Genomic DNA, 13285 nt, shown 5'->3' with positions numbered 1-13285 from the left:
CTCTCCACTACACAGAGTAACATGCACACACAATAGAAGAGAGCCACATTCATACACTCTGTACATAACAGGCACACTGCCCTACAAAGTATGAACTCTCAAAGTTCACTGGGCCACTATAAGTTGTCCAGAGGCTTAACCAAACAGTAAACAGCAGCAGTCTGAAACAGCAAGCTTTTCAGACTTTGCAGCAGTCTTCGAAGTGCTTCTTGCCATTCATACAAGACAGAAAGAGCTTTCCAGACTTCTTTTCTACTCTGCTGGGTATAGCTGCGTTATAAAGGAACCTAATTAGAGCATGTTACCCCCAGTACACAGCCTAGAACCAAAAACTACTTTTTTTTCAGCCATATACATCATCTTGACTACAACCATGACTGTTTAAATCCTGCTGCTTTTATATCTGTGCATTGTAATGCTATAGCGCGACAGAAAGCACAGCAGTAACAGGGGGGGTGGTGAAGTCCTAGGCTGCAACAAATGAAGACAAGCCCAGGTGCAGCAACCACAAACACAGAAATAAAGGAAAAAAAAGCTACTTACCTTTGGAAGAACTCAGGTAGGGAGGGCTCTCTTATGAAATATCCTTGCCTCCACTGCCAACCCTTACATGAGGTCTGAGAAGGGGCAGATCCTGCCTTCCGGCCATTGAGGTACATTGTATGCACCTGAGCTCTCCTGGGTTGGTCCTGCCTTCCTACCAGGTGCTCAAACACTCTTTCAAGCCATGACTTAGCACTTCCACTACATATATATACACATACATACATACATACACACACACTTGCACCCATATATAAATACACATACAGTTTCATTAAATAGCTTTATATGACAATATGAGATGGAGTTAAATGGTTACTGGTATGTACCAGAGCAAACTCACATAGGTAACCAGAGAAAACAAAGCCTAGGAGAAACAACCATTTATCTGTGAGATTCAAACAAACCCAAAGCTCCAGAAACAAGCTCTTTGTAATGCGATGTTAGATAACACATGACAAAAATTCAAAATCCAGAAGTACTGGTTTTACTGCACATTATAGGGCACATCTCTCTGTTTTACAGACCTTTTGTTGACTCATGCCATCCCATAGCTGACAGCCTGCTTCTCTCTTTTGCTTTATCATCATGCCCATTACTCTGCAGGCAGCAGCTACCCTTTCCTTCAGACACTGACACATACCTACACAGGTTCAAAGATACATTTCTCTTAACTAGAATTTATCTTTGAAGTCTGCTGCTTGCACTTCATGACCAAGAACTATTTTTTGCAACTAAAACTGTTTACCATCTCCAGCTACACCAATTAGACTAAGGAGAGTTATTACCTCCATGAACAAATGTTTTTTTAATGCAGTCATTTACCTTCAGGAGCTGAGCTCAGGCTTTTAGAACAGCATCACGAGTTGATATTTGCAGCAGAGCCCCAGGAGCTGCTATGACTGCTAACTTCATGCGACCTCAGAGCCCTTCAGATTCATGTTTTGGAATTTCCCAGCTCACACATTACGAGTACCATTAAGCATGCAAATACAAACTACTGCCTAAGTGAAACGGGTTCTGTGACTTGTGCATGGGCTTGTGCTCATAGCAGCAATTGAAGGGCTGATTTGCTCAACTTTTCAGTGCTCCCTTAGGTCACAAAACCACTGACCTAAGTCCCCTCATGACATCAACTGGTGTCAAGTGAACAGTCGAGGAGTGAAGGTTCAGGGCACAAACCTGCAGCTGAGGTGAAGATGTTATAGCTGAGGTGAAGATATCTCTTCACCTGGTAGCCTATCTAGGTTTAATTAAACATGAAAGGCCTTGTGCATCATCAGGAACTCTACCACATAGGAGAAGGAACTCAGCAGCTGCCAAGACATCATCTACTTGTAGGCAACTTCACAATGTGGCAGCCCACAGTGCATTCCTGCCCTGGCAGACCAAGATCCAAATTGTCTGCATAAACTCTGCTGATAAGACTGTCACCAAGGTCATGCAGAAAGTTACTGGCAGAGATAGTACACTGGAATGAGACTATTTTTTGCCACTGGTTTCCAGGAGGGAAGAATTTCAGCACTCAGCTTCTAATTCAAGGCTTCTCTGCAGCTGTAAGGGCAGCTTCTCACATATACAGCAAGCAGAGCGGGGAACGGGAGATACAGAAGGAGACCAGCTAACTACTGAAATGTGCAAAGTCTTTATTTCTTTAAGATATTCCATAGATTCTGAAGATGACTAAGAATTTTATTCATGAAAAATCTACCCCAAATAACTCAAAGAACATTCAGCGTGGGAGGTTCTTTTGCAAAAATTAAATAGCAGCTGTGATGAAGTAGTATCTTGAGTCGAGTTATCGCAGAATTTACATTTTGCTCATGCTCTTACCTAACAGTGTACAGCCAGGAACCATCCACAAGGGATACCAGCCAATCTGTTATCTTGAAATGTAGAATTATTCAAGAAAATTGAAAAAAATAAAAACATAGAAGGGAGAGTGGGGGAGAGGAGAGCAGGTAAAAAAAAAAGAAGGTTAATTTTAATGATGATCTTAGGGCAAAATTCTTATTTCAGAGCTTCCCAAAAGATCTCACTTCTAGATGACATCAGCTGCAGATTTGCAGAAGGCCACTTTCTGCCAGCATTTTCTGAATTACTGCTATGTACAGAGTATTTCACATCTGCTTATATGTATCACTGACCCGCCTGTACCCACACCTGACGCCTCATGATTTAAAACCAAGTACTTCACAAGTCTTGCCAGAAGATGGCAAGTAAGGCTACTGGCACAGAACAGTATTTGCACAGCATGCTTCTTAAGAATTCTCTTGTTCTCACTATATTCACAGAAGCATCTTAGTAAGCAAAGCCATGAGCCTCCTCCTTTCACATATACAGTCCAGGTGTTCCATAACACCAGCATATTTGTGGTTGGACTCGATGATCTTTAAGGTCTTTTCCAACCTGAGTGATTCTATGATTCATACCATCAGTTATTCTTCCAATACCGTCATTAAAATATGTCTGTTTTTAAGGATTTCAGTTTTCTGAACTACAAATAACTTAGAATCATAGAATCACAAGGTTGGAAACTACCTATAAGATCAAGCCCAACCGTCTTCTCATCACCATTGCTACCACAAGCACTAAGCCAGATCTCTCAGCTCCTCATCCAGTCTCTTGAACATTGCCAGGGACAGTGACTCCATCACCTCCCTGGGCAGCCATTCCAGTGCCTGACCACTCTCTGAGAGAAAAAGAATAAAGGAAAACTTAAACCTTAAAAATTATTATATACACTGTGTAGTTAAAATAATTGAGTTTTAAGGGGCTCGGCACTACCACAGAATTTATGAATTCAGCCTGAGGTTGAGGGAATATTACTTATTTGTTGTCATACGGCTGTAAATCCAACAGGAAAAAGGAAATTACAGCTGTATCCTGGTTTCATTTGCAAAACGTACAAAAAGAATTCTCCTATTCCAAATGTCTTTTGCTTAGCAGTCAAACAATACATTTGTTCAGCTGATATCAAACACTGTCCTAAACTGCTAGAGTTAGACAGTGTGCTATTATGATTCAAAGTCACATATCAAATGAAACGTCAGAGAAGCAAGCCATTTAAATGCATATTTGGCATACTTCTTGCAACTCAGTATGTTTCGTTCTCAATGGGGCTGTGGGTGGGAGAGGAAAAGGTTGGTTTATTATGGATTTGAGTGTAAAAGCATCGTTTGGCAATTCAGATCATCAGATGGCACAAGTGCCCACAGCTAGATGTTGTCAAGTACAGGAAAAATACAAGGCAGAAGTCACCATGCTGCATGTTCAGAGGGAGCACTTACAGTCACCGTCTGTCTGCTCATACAGCGGCATCACACAGCCCTCGTGCTGCAATGCCAACATCAGTAATTGCTGATGACACTTTCAAGCCATTCATTCTCCTCCATGCACAACATTTACTATTCTCAGGTTGCCCATGTCACTGGATTTACATCAAGCCCTGAACAATGCAGCAAAGGCAGTGTCTTCTGAAAGGTCTGAAATCACTGCTGCCATTTTGCAAACCAGCTTCTAAAGTATTAGCTTCTGCTCAGCCAAGGCAAGGTTTCTCTCACTTTGTCTTTGATTCTCTACGGGCAAAAAAAAGCCTGTATTTACCAGTTGTTGAGTAATGCTAGTATACTTCCCTCGTGTAAATATCTGTATTAAAAAAAATAGAAAACAAGCACATTTTATGATTACATAAATAAAGTAGGCCAGATCCAGCAAAGGTAGATGTGTTGACTCCTCATACTTTAAACCCACAGTTTGCTCACATCTGTCATAATTTTACAGAAAAAAAAAAAGCTATATTCATCAGCAAAGGTTATATAAATCATTGGGTTTCTCCAGTTCCATCCTCATCTTTACACTAATAAAGCCAAAACGAAATTTTAGATTTCTATTCAGTTGCTAATCAAATACCATTACAAAGTTGCTATCTAGAATTTCTCACATGGAGGACTCTTAGTCCCTTTTCAAAGGTGTTAAAATCATTATTGCCAATTTACTAACAAGGGATCTGAGAACAAGAGAGGACTGAATTGGATAATACAAGAAAGCACAGAGAACTGGTCAACCTGACCAAAGTAGTGCACAAGAAATAAGAGCTACAAATTTACACTGAACTAGCTAATCTCTCCTGCTCATTTGAGCATGCCTCCATTTGCCTACAAGAAAATAATGAAAGTGGATTCAGATAAATGTTACTCATGTAATTTCAATAATCTGCTTTTAAACTTTTATAGTGATTCACGTAAAATTTAAGTGCTTTTAATTTGAGTTAGTGTACTTCACTGAGGAAGTAAATAAAGTAAAACCACTTAATTTCTGCTCCTGTACAGAAGTACAGTGTAATTTTCATTATCCCATTTCCAAAGAACATCTTCATATTAACACGGAAAAATTATTCTATCTTGTGACAAGGCCTCTGCATGCACTAAAGGTCACTTTTTGAAAGATGAACTACCTTATGTGTAACACTATAGGTGGAAATTACTGATCATTTGCTTGCAGGAAAAAGTTTACAATTCAGTCTCAACCAGACCTTTCAGTTTTACTGTCCCTTAAAACCAAAGGGAAGATTTCACATACATTTAATCTTTCATTTACTATTGTCAAGATTGGTAGTTAGCTGTAGAAGCATTTGATTTTAGCTTATTTCATTTAATTTCATGTAGATGCGCTCATGTCAGGTGACTGAAATGCTCCTGCTACAGAATCAGTATTCCAGACTTGCTTGTGCCTTGATGATGTCTTACAGGAGGTTCCAGGAGGGCATTAGAAGCAGGCTGATTCTGTGTGCAAAAGTGTGAAGCACTTCACCAAGATGAGCCAGCCGTATGAGATGACCACCAAGATGGCCTGCCAGTAGGACAGCCAGCCACTAGTCTACAAACTCCTTTGTAAGACACAGAAAAACTCTGGCTTGTAGTTCTGCACATCTGGTAGTATACAACCACAGCTGGAAATGTATTTCTAACATTGCCTTTCCACCCTAGAGCAGAAAAGCCACAGAAATTGTTCTGTAGGTCACGTCTTGCATGCAGCCCACTAACAACAAACCGCTACGAGCCTATACATTGACTTACAGTGAGATAACATCACCCACAGGTGAAATGAGACCTGAAACTAAGCAAAGAAGTTCTACCAGGCTTTACTGACATGGCAGACCACTCCTGCACATCCAATGGGGAATGAGTCAGCAGCCAAAGCTGAATGAGAAGGTAAGCAGACCTAGCTATGAAGGTGGTGGGAACTGATGAATGACAGCTCAAGATTGGAACAGGCTGCCCAGGGAGGTGGTGGAGTCTCCTTCTCTGGAGATGTTCAAGACCTGCCTGGATGCTGACCTGTGCGACCTGCTGTAGGGAACCTGCTTTGGCAGGGGGTTGGACTCGATGATCTCTGGAGGTCCCTTCCAACCCCTACAATTCTGTGATTCTGTGATTATTGTGAAATAAAAAACACATTCCTAATATTTTTAACTAATGAAAATAAAATGCATACAAAATTAAAACAAGTTGCATAATTCATACAAGTCAGCATGCAAAAGTAAATGAGACTCTTCTACAGCCTGAAGCTTACTCTGTTAGCTTGTGCAGAAGACTATGAACTGTGATTTCACTGAGACTTTATTTTAAGCTAGTTAAATTAAGAACCCACCCTTTTTCATAGTTAATTCAAGATTACACATGAAACCAGAAATGCATCTCATCCCACTCCTATCAGCCACCTCCACAGAAAATTTTTATATAGCAGAGATCTATAATCTAGAACAGAATGCAATATTCTATTAAGCAACACCTCAAGTAAATCTCTGGCTTAAATGCATTCTAAAATGCCTCATCACTGCTTTGCTGTTACCTCATATGTCACACTAGGTGTCCCAAACATTAGGATATATCTTTTATAGATGTAATCTGGATCAAGGATGCATTCGGTCACTTATTTGAAGTTATAGATCTATTTGAAATGTCAATAAAATAATGTGTAGCAATACAGTTGACTTTTTGCTAGTTTCATTATCTAAGTATTCTCTGCTGTTTGCAAGTCCCAGAGTTCCTGAACATTTTACCTAACAGATGCAAATAATCTGTTTCCCCACTAAATTCTCACCATTACTATAGAATTAAATGTCTCACAACTCAACATATTTATTCTCACAATATTTCCCTTAGATAGAAATACCAGACAGCATTAACTACTAAGTCAACAAAAACGTAGTAGCTAAACATGTACACTGGAAACATAAAAAAAGCATAATATACAGCAGTAAGATCAGCATTTGAGCAGAGCTGAGATACAAGTTTATTCAACTTTAGGAGAAAGCAACAAAACTCGTATTTTCCTGTGACATACCAGGCTGAATCTTAGTTGCTCTCTTGGGAACGACTTTGGGTTGGAGAGGTCAGAAAGACACAACTCCCCACAAAACGTGTAGATGATTCAAACAATGTGAAGTGCATTCACTCCATGCTTATTAAACATAACCAGGAACTAAATCTGGGGTGAAACGAGGATAGAAATATGCAATTCAACTGAGCATATGCAAGGCAATAATCTAGAGAAATGGAATTTATTTTTTCAATCATAAATCTGGAATAACTGCATAAACTTTGGCAAAACAGAGATAAGTATCTCACACAGCTAATGGATGTATGCAGAATAACCTACAACAGATGCTGCCACAACTGTTTGCTGCAGAGAACGAAGTATTTGTGAGCTCTTTTGTCACATCAGGAGTACTTTTGAACCCCACAAACAATTATCCCCCCTGCAACAAGAAACTGCCCCACTTTCCAGATGCAGAGCTTTGGGATTAAACTTAGAGCAATGACACTTGCCACGCAGCTTGCATCTGGCTGCAGCATCCTGAAGCCACCCGTTCAGCGTGGGCTGACCTTCTTTCCCATAGGCTTTTCACAGCAAGAGCTGACCCAGGCTGCCACAGACTAAGAGAGCAGATAGCAGCAGCAAATCGATTAAAGAGAGGCAGAAATGCCATAACACAGCGTGGGAGATAAGGGCAGGGAGATCAGGCAGCTCCCCAACAGCAGCTATCCTGAAGGGACCGAGTTTATCCACACTGAACAGATGGCTTCACAGTTTTAATGAGCTACCAAATGTAAGGTGCAGTACCATCCGAGCAGCACTGGACTATCTTTAACCTCAGTGCAATAACCAGTCTAGAAAAGCACGCATGGAGGGGAAAAAAAAACAACAAAAATCAACAAAAAATGGATCTATAATAAAATCTATGTATATGTCTGACTCAAAATGACAGCTTTCACAGAGTTTACTGTGTAAACTCTGCTCTGCAAAGTGGGAAGAAATATTGGGATAGATAACATAAAAGACAACTATGTGATTTGTGTAAAAATTGATTCTTACATAGGAATTATATATATATATATTTCTATATTTGCTATTTCTTTTTAAATAAAAAATTCTGTCTTCTTTAGGATACTGATGAACTGACAAACCGGAAGAGACAAGGTGCAGCGAGATACCCCCTGATTAAGGATGAATACTTTGTTTTGCATCTGACTGCTTCCTGCTAGCACCTCTGAGCTGGAGTTCTAGCTGCAAGTTTGCTGCCACGTGGGCAAGTGTTTCAGAGCAGATTACTGGCAAGGCATCTCAGACACAGCAGTAGCATAGAGAAAGCCAAAGGCAGGATGAGGTTTAATGAAGCAGTCTGGAAAGAGCTGAAGACACACCTGATGAAGGCAAGCAATGAAGGAATTTAGTACCTGGCTGTTTAGAGCAAGCAGGGAAAAAAGGGATGAGTAGTTATTTCTTTTAAGGCATTTGCCTCTCAAGCCTTTGGAGCATTTTTATTACTAGAGGTCAAACGTGTCATATCTTTTTATAAAAGTTTGTGAGTGTGCTAGCCAAGACTTACTTTGGCAATATAAAACACTGCTGTCACAGATGGGCTTCACACCAATCAGTTTTTGTTTTTTTAGTGCCCTTTTTTTCCCCAAATTCTGAACCCACACAAGCCCCCAAATTTCTTTTTCCCCTTCTCCTCGCCTACAAATGTGCAACTAAATAGGACATTGTTTGTTTGTTTTCTTTTCTTGATAGGAGATCAGTTTTTCTCCATTTGGTGGTACTCCAAGTGAAAAGGACAGCAGATACACTTCTGGCAACCGTACAGGGTGTTGTATTTTTTTCCCCAATAAAACACTTCAGTGTGCCAGCATTCTGTGAGTAACCTCAGAAACGATATACTTTTTCTGACACATGACAGCAGAGTGTAGTTACTGAATAAATTAGACCCATATGAAAATGTGATTCATATGTAGTCTCATGATTCCAAAAAATAAGGTGGCACATGGCTATCAGAGGCCATCCTACACACAAGCCTTCACACGAAAATTCTGTCCCCAGTCTTTTGCAAAGCTCTTTTTGTAGTTCTTCAACACTTACCAGTAACACTTACCAGTAACCGTGGAAAAACTTTAAAAGCAACAGAACAAGCCCTCTAGTAAGGAAGTGTGAAGGTCCAGCATGGGGCTGACCTGACAGAACAGACCCACAGCTCTTTGCACAGTAGGCATCAAGTGGTTCCACCGCACCCGTACACAAGCAGAATCAGTTTGAGAAGTTCCAGATTGGTTTTTTTGCATAAATAACAGCCAGATGCTAACAAGCATGAAGATCTCATATGGAAGCAACGCTTTCACCACAAGACAAACAAATGACTGTTTCATCCCAAGTCTGGCTCCAGTACCAGAAGTCCGTTACATAAGCTCACACTAAGGACGAGGATTTGCTAGCCAACCTCATTCAAGCCACTGGCATTGCCAGACTCAACCCCTATGCTTTGCAAGCGCCCTCAGTCCATGCAGGAAGAGGATCACTCTGATGAAGTGTTTTCATCCTGACACCTCACACATTTGCTCCAAGCAAGTAGCTGTCGCTGGTATCATCAGTCAAATGCACACGTGCCTCTGATTTGACACAAATTGATGTCACATCCAGAATGAGTGAATTTCAAGACATCAAACGCTACTCAGAGAGAAGTTTATTAGTAACAGTCCTTGCTTCTTCCCTCTTCTCCCCCATGTGTCAACAGTTACAGGCCAAGCTCTATAGAAAGAAGGGATTACTGCAGAAAGCTGGAGAGCTTGGCAGCACCATGCAGATGGGAGTAGGAAGCCAGAAAATTGCAGGAGCCCTGGCCTGACTCAGCTACTGAATCACTTCTTCAGGTTGAGGATTAGGAAAAGGTTCTTCCCCAGAGGGTGATGGGCATGGAACAGGCTCCCCAGGGCAGTGGTCACAGCCCCAAGCTGCCGGAGTTCAAGCATTTGGCCAACGCTCCCAGACACAGAGTTTGAATTTTGGGAGTTCCCATGTGGAACCAGCAGCTGGAATCAGCAATCCTTGGGTCCCTTCCAACTTGGGATATTCTGTGATTTTGTGATCCCGCTATCAGTGTGGCCATGCTGCTTTCCTTCTTGGTGCCATCATTCTTCTTCATCTCTGCAAAATTCATCTTCTAGGCAGTGAGTACCTTTCACTATGTTTGGGAAGCAACAGCCTATAGGCTTCAATCATACCTTAGTGAAAGTGAGGGGCTGATTTTACTGGGATCTGCCATGCCAAGAATAAACCCATCTTTTCAAATCAGTAATGAATACCTTCATAGTTAAGCCTGTTAATATTCTTTAAAAATACATACAGTGGAAAGAGCGGCATGATGCTCTCATTCACAAGTTGCTGCATTCTTACTGACGCCCACAATCTCCCCTCAAGGTCTATTTAGGGACACAGTGCATCCAGGGTTTTCAGTTACTGTTCTCCTTTTCTACTCCTCTCATGCTTTGTTCCCTCCTTCAGTGGAGCCCCTCAGTCACACGAGGCAAACTATTTGCAGTGTGACACAAGGAGCTGCTCCAAACCTCAAGTGAGCAGAAAAATCAGCTGAAGAAAAACTATTTATTTTTAACCTGGATCCCTTCCCCAGCTGAGTTTATTCCCAGCCAGGCAGGTGTATGTACACACCTTAAGAAGAAGAGGAAGCAAATGAGGCCATCACTATTCCGGAATGAAATGAATGTATCTATTAGCAGGCAGGAATGTTTTTTTTAAATATTAATGTTAGAGTAGGGGTTCTTGCAGTGGAAAACTCTTCAAACATCATAAAATGGACTTAATACATATTCCTTATGTTTTTCACAGTTTCTTTTGCCAGTTTGGCTAATTATACGATATTTAAGTTTAAACATATGTTGCCTCCCTTGCAGTGAATTCTCTCCTCCTACATGATACAGCAGCAGTCATCTTGCTGACTTCAAGCTGAATCCTACACCCTCTCACACAGGTGGGCATTTTTAGTTCATCTGCAAAATCCAGCCCTGAGAGTACAGCAATTCTGGTTGCAATATGGCACCAGGAGCTCTCCCACCACAGGTATCCCTCAACACATCATCCAGGTGTCATACAGTTAAGCACTGGCACTCTACTTCCACCATCCCAAGCATCTAATTCTTAAAGCATGAAAGACATTCAGAGCACATCTGCACTAATGGGAAAGGTGAAACAGAAGACCAGAGTTTTACCCTCCTCCCTACAATACCATCAGCAATTCATTTGACGATATTTAGGATTTGTTTTCTTTTTTTTTTTAAAACTCACAACGCACAAAAGATAATTCCAAATGGAAGGAAGGAAGCAGAAAGAAGAGCATTTAGCCAAGAAAAAATGTGTTCAGAAGAGGAAAAATCTTGCAGGCCGTTATGAACTGTCATGTTCTGCTGACAGGAAGATCTTTGTTAGTGCATTCTGCGTTATAAGTACCTTGAGCAAGAGAGGCGGCAGCATACACCATAATAGCACAGCATAGTATTTAAAGGGAAAAGACAGCAGCTGAAAACAATTGCATTAAATTAACATTAACCCACAAACCCAGAAGAGGCATATAATATGCAGGATGGCTGCAGAAGCAGAAATTCAGAATTAATATCTGTAAAAGATGATTCATCCTGCTATTGGAACTCTTGACTGGGATTCAAAATCCCAAAGGAAGAAAGTTCACCTCAAACAGTGTTCCCCAAGAGAGGAAAATAAGAAAGAAAAGAAAAGCATGGCCTAGTTAAAGATATCAGTAGGTAGGAACACAGACTGTAAAACGATGTGGTTCCCAAAAGACCAACATTTTATGGCTTATACACACATTCCCACACATTCCTTCTCAAAAAGGACTTTGAAAATAAATCTGATTTTAAGAACTGTAAATGAAACAGACACGTGAGAATTTAAACACTTAGGGCAGAATAGATCAAAACCTCAGAGACTAGAGCAAAAAAGACAGTGAGGTCTGCAGCAGACTAAAACACAGCCAGTAATGACCACTGCAATTCAATCTGTGCATGTACTTTACAACACTGCGCAAGTCTTTATGCCATAAGGGCTTAGAAAAGAAGAGTATAACCAAAAACTTAATAGAATGGAGAGACATATGAAATATCAAGGAAGCGCACTTTCCTCAACTGGAAAAGGTCATTTATGTTAACTTTAGGGCGGGGAGGTAATTGCTAACAATAAATAAAAAGATGTTATGTTCCAGCTCCCATTCATTTCACCTAGGAATAGGTAGCAGAATTAATGGTATTACTGGAAGGAATTACAAAACTTTCTTACAGTTCCAGCTGGAAAAAGACAACCAGGTTTGGCTAAATGCTGGGCAAAAGGAAGAAGTGAGCCACAAAATGAGGCCTGAGGAAAGCCAAGAGAGAAGTTACCATCCAGTCAGCACTGAAAAAGCTGCACCAGAATCGATGCCTAGCAAACTGCTTGCCATCCGAATTCACATGGCGACTCCAGTTGGAGATGTGCAATAAATTCTAGCTTACGAGCAAGCCAGCATTTGGAAACAATTAACATCCCATTTTCCTTAACCATCATGTTCAGGCAGGGATGTATTTACTTCCTTTCCACATCCCTATAGGAAACAAAAAAAATAAATTATCTGTGGACTTCACAGCTAAGGAAAAGGTAAACAGCAAGGTGTTCATATTGTAGGGTAATTAAGTTCCAACGGAGTCCTTATCAAGCCCATAAAAATAATTTGTAATTCATCTTTACCAGGCAATAAAAAGTTACTTTTTAGTTGAGCTCTGCAAACAAAGCAAGTTTTTATAACTCTTCATTTGTATTTGTCTACCATCTGGACAGCACTCTCCCATATGGATACACAGTAAGGTTTTGTTCATGTTTCTGCTAATTCTTCTTCGTTAGCAGTTTCACTCCCCAGTTCTACTCCTTCACTATATGACCAGCATAGAACTGCCTGAAAGTGAAGAGAGCATTAATGAAGGTGTTGAAGCTTATGTTTAAAGTAAGTGCTCCCAAATATTTTTATGTAAAAACTGATTAAAACTGTAGAGAAGCCTGAATCTTGCTTAACTTGAAGCCCCTTTATAGCTAGTCTGACAGCAAGGCTTCGCAAACAGGAAAAAAAAATTCACATCCCACACATTTCAGAGTACAAGCCAGGTAAGCTATGAGATGGCAATCTGTTTTTAGCACGAGGTCTGGCTTTCAAGCATTGCATTTCATTTTCCTTAGAGAAGTGAGAGATTCCCTTTCTCATACAGCTGTCTAACCAAGTAAAGCAAACATCTCCCCTGCAAGAAGCAGGGCTAAGGCAAACTGACCCAAATCCCTGCTGTACATTTTCAGCTGTTTAATAAGGTTTGCAGTGTAGTTTTCCCCTTGCAGTTTCTGCTCCATCCAGTTT

At 40.6% G+C, this 13285-nt stretch overlaps 1 protein-coding gene across 6 annotated transcripts in view; it reads right to left on the bottom strand.

The window, feature by feature from the left end:
• Positions 1-13285, bottom strand: part of ELMO1 (engulfment and cell motility 1) — a 290733-nt gene that overhangs the window by 263098 nt on the left and 14350 nt on the right. Inside the window, exon 1 of one of the 6 annotated variants that reach the window (XM_052695785.1) lies at positions 544-564. The exons of the other annotated variants lie outside the window; for them this stretch is intronic. The gene's annotated coding sequence lies outside the window, so the exon portion shown is untranslated. Of the gene's footprint in view, positions 1-543; positions 565-13285 lie in introns of those variants that run through there. 6 annotated transcript variants of the gene reach the window in all.

This window comes from Tympanuchus pallidicinctus, unplaced genomic scaffold (assembly GCF_026119805.1).
Source record: "Tympanuchus pallidicinctus isolate F22 unplaced genomic scaffold, pur_lepc_1.0 scaffold3, whole genome shotgun sequence".
Lineage (NCBI taxonomy): Eukaryota > Metazoa > Chordata > Aves > Galliformes > Phasianidae > Tympanuchus > Tympanuchus pallidicinctus.
This window is presented reverse-complemented; position numbering and strand designations above follow the sequence as displayed.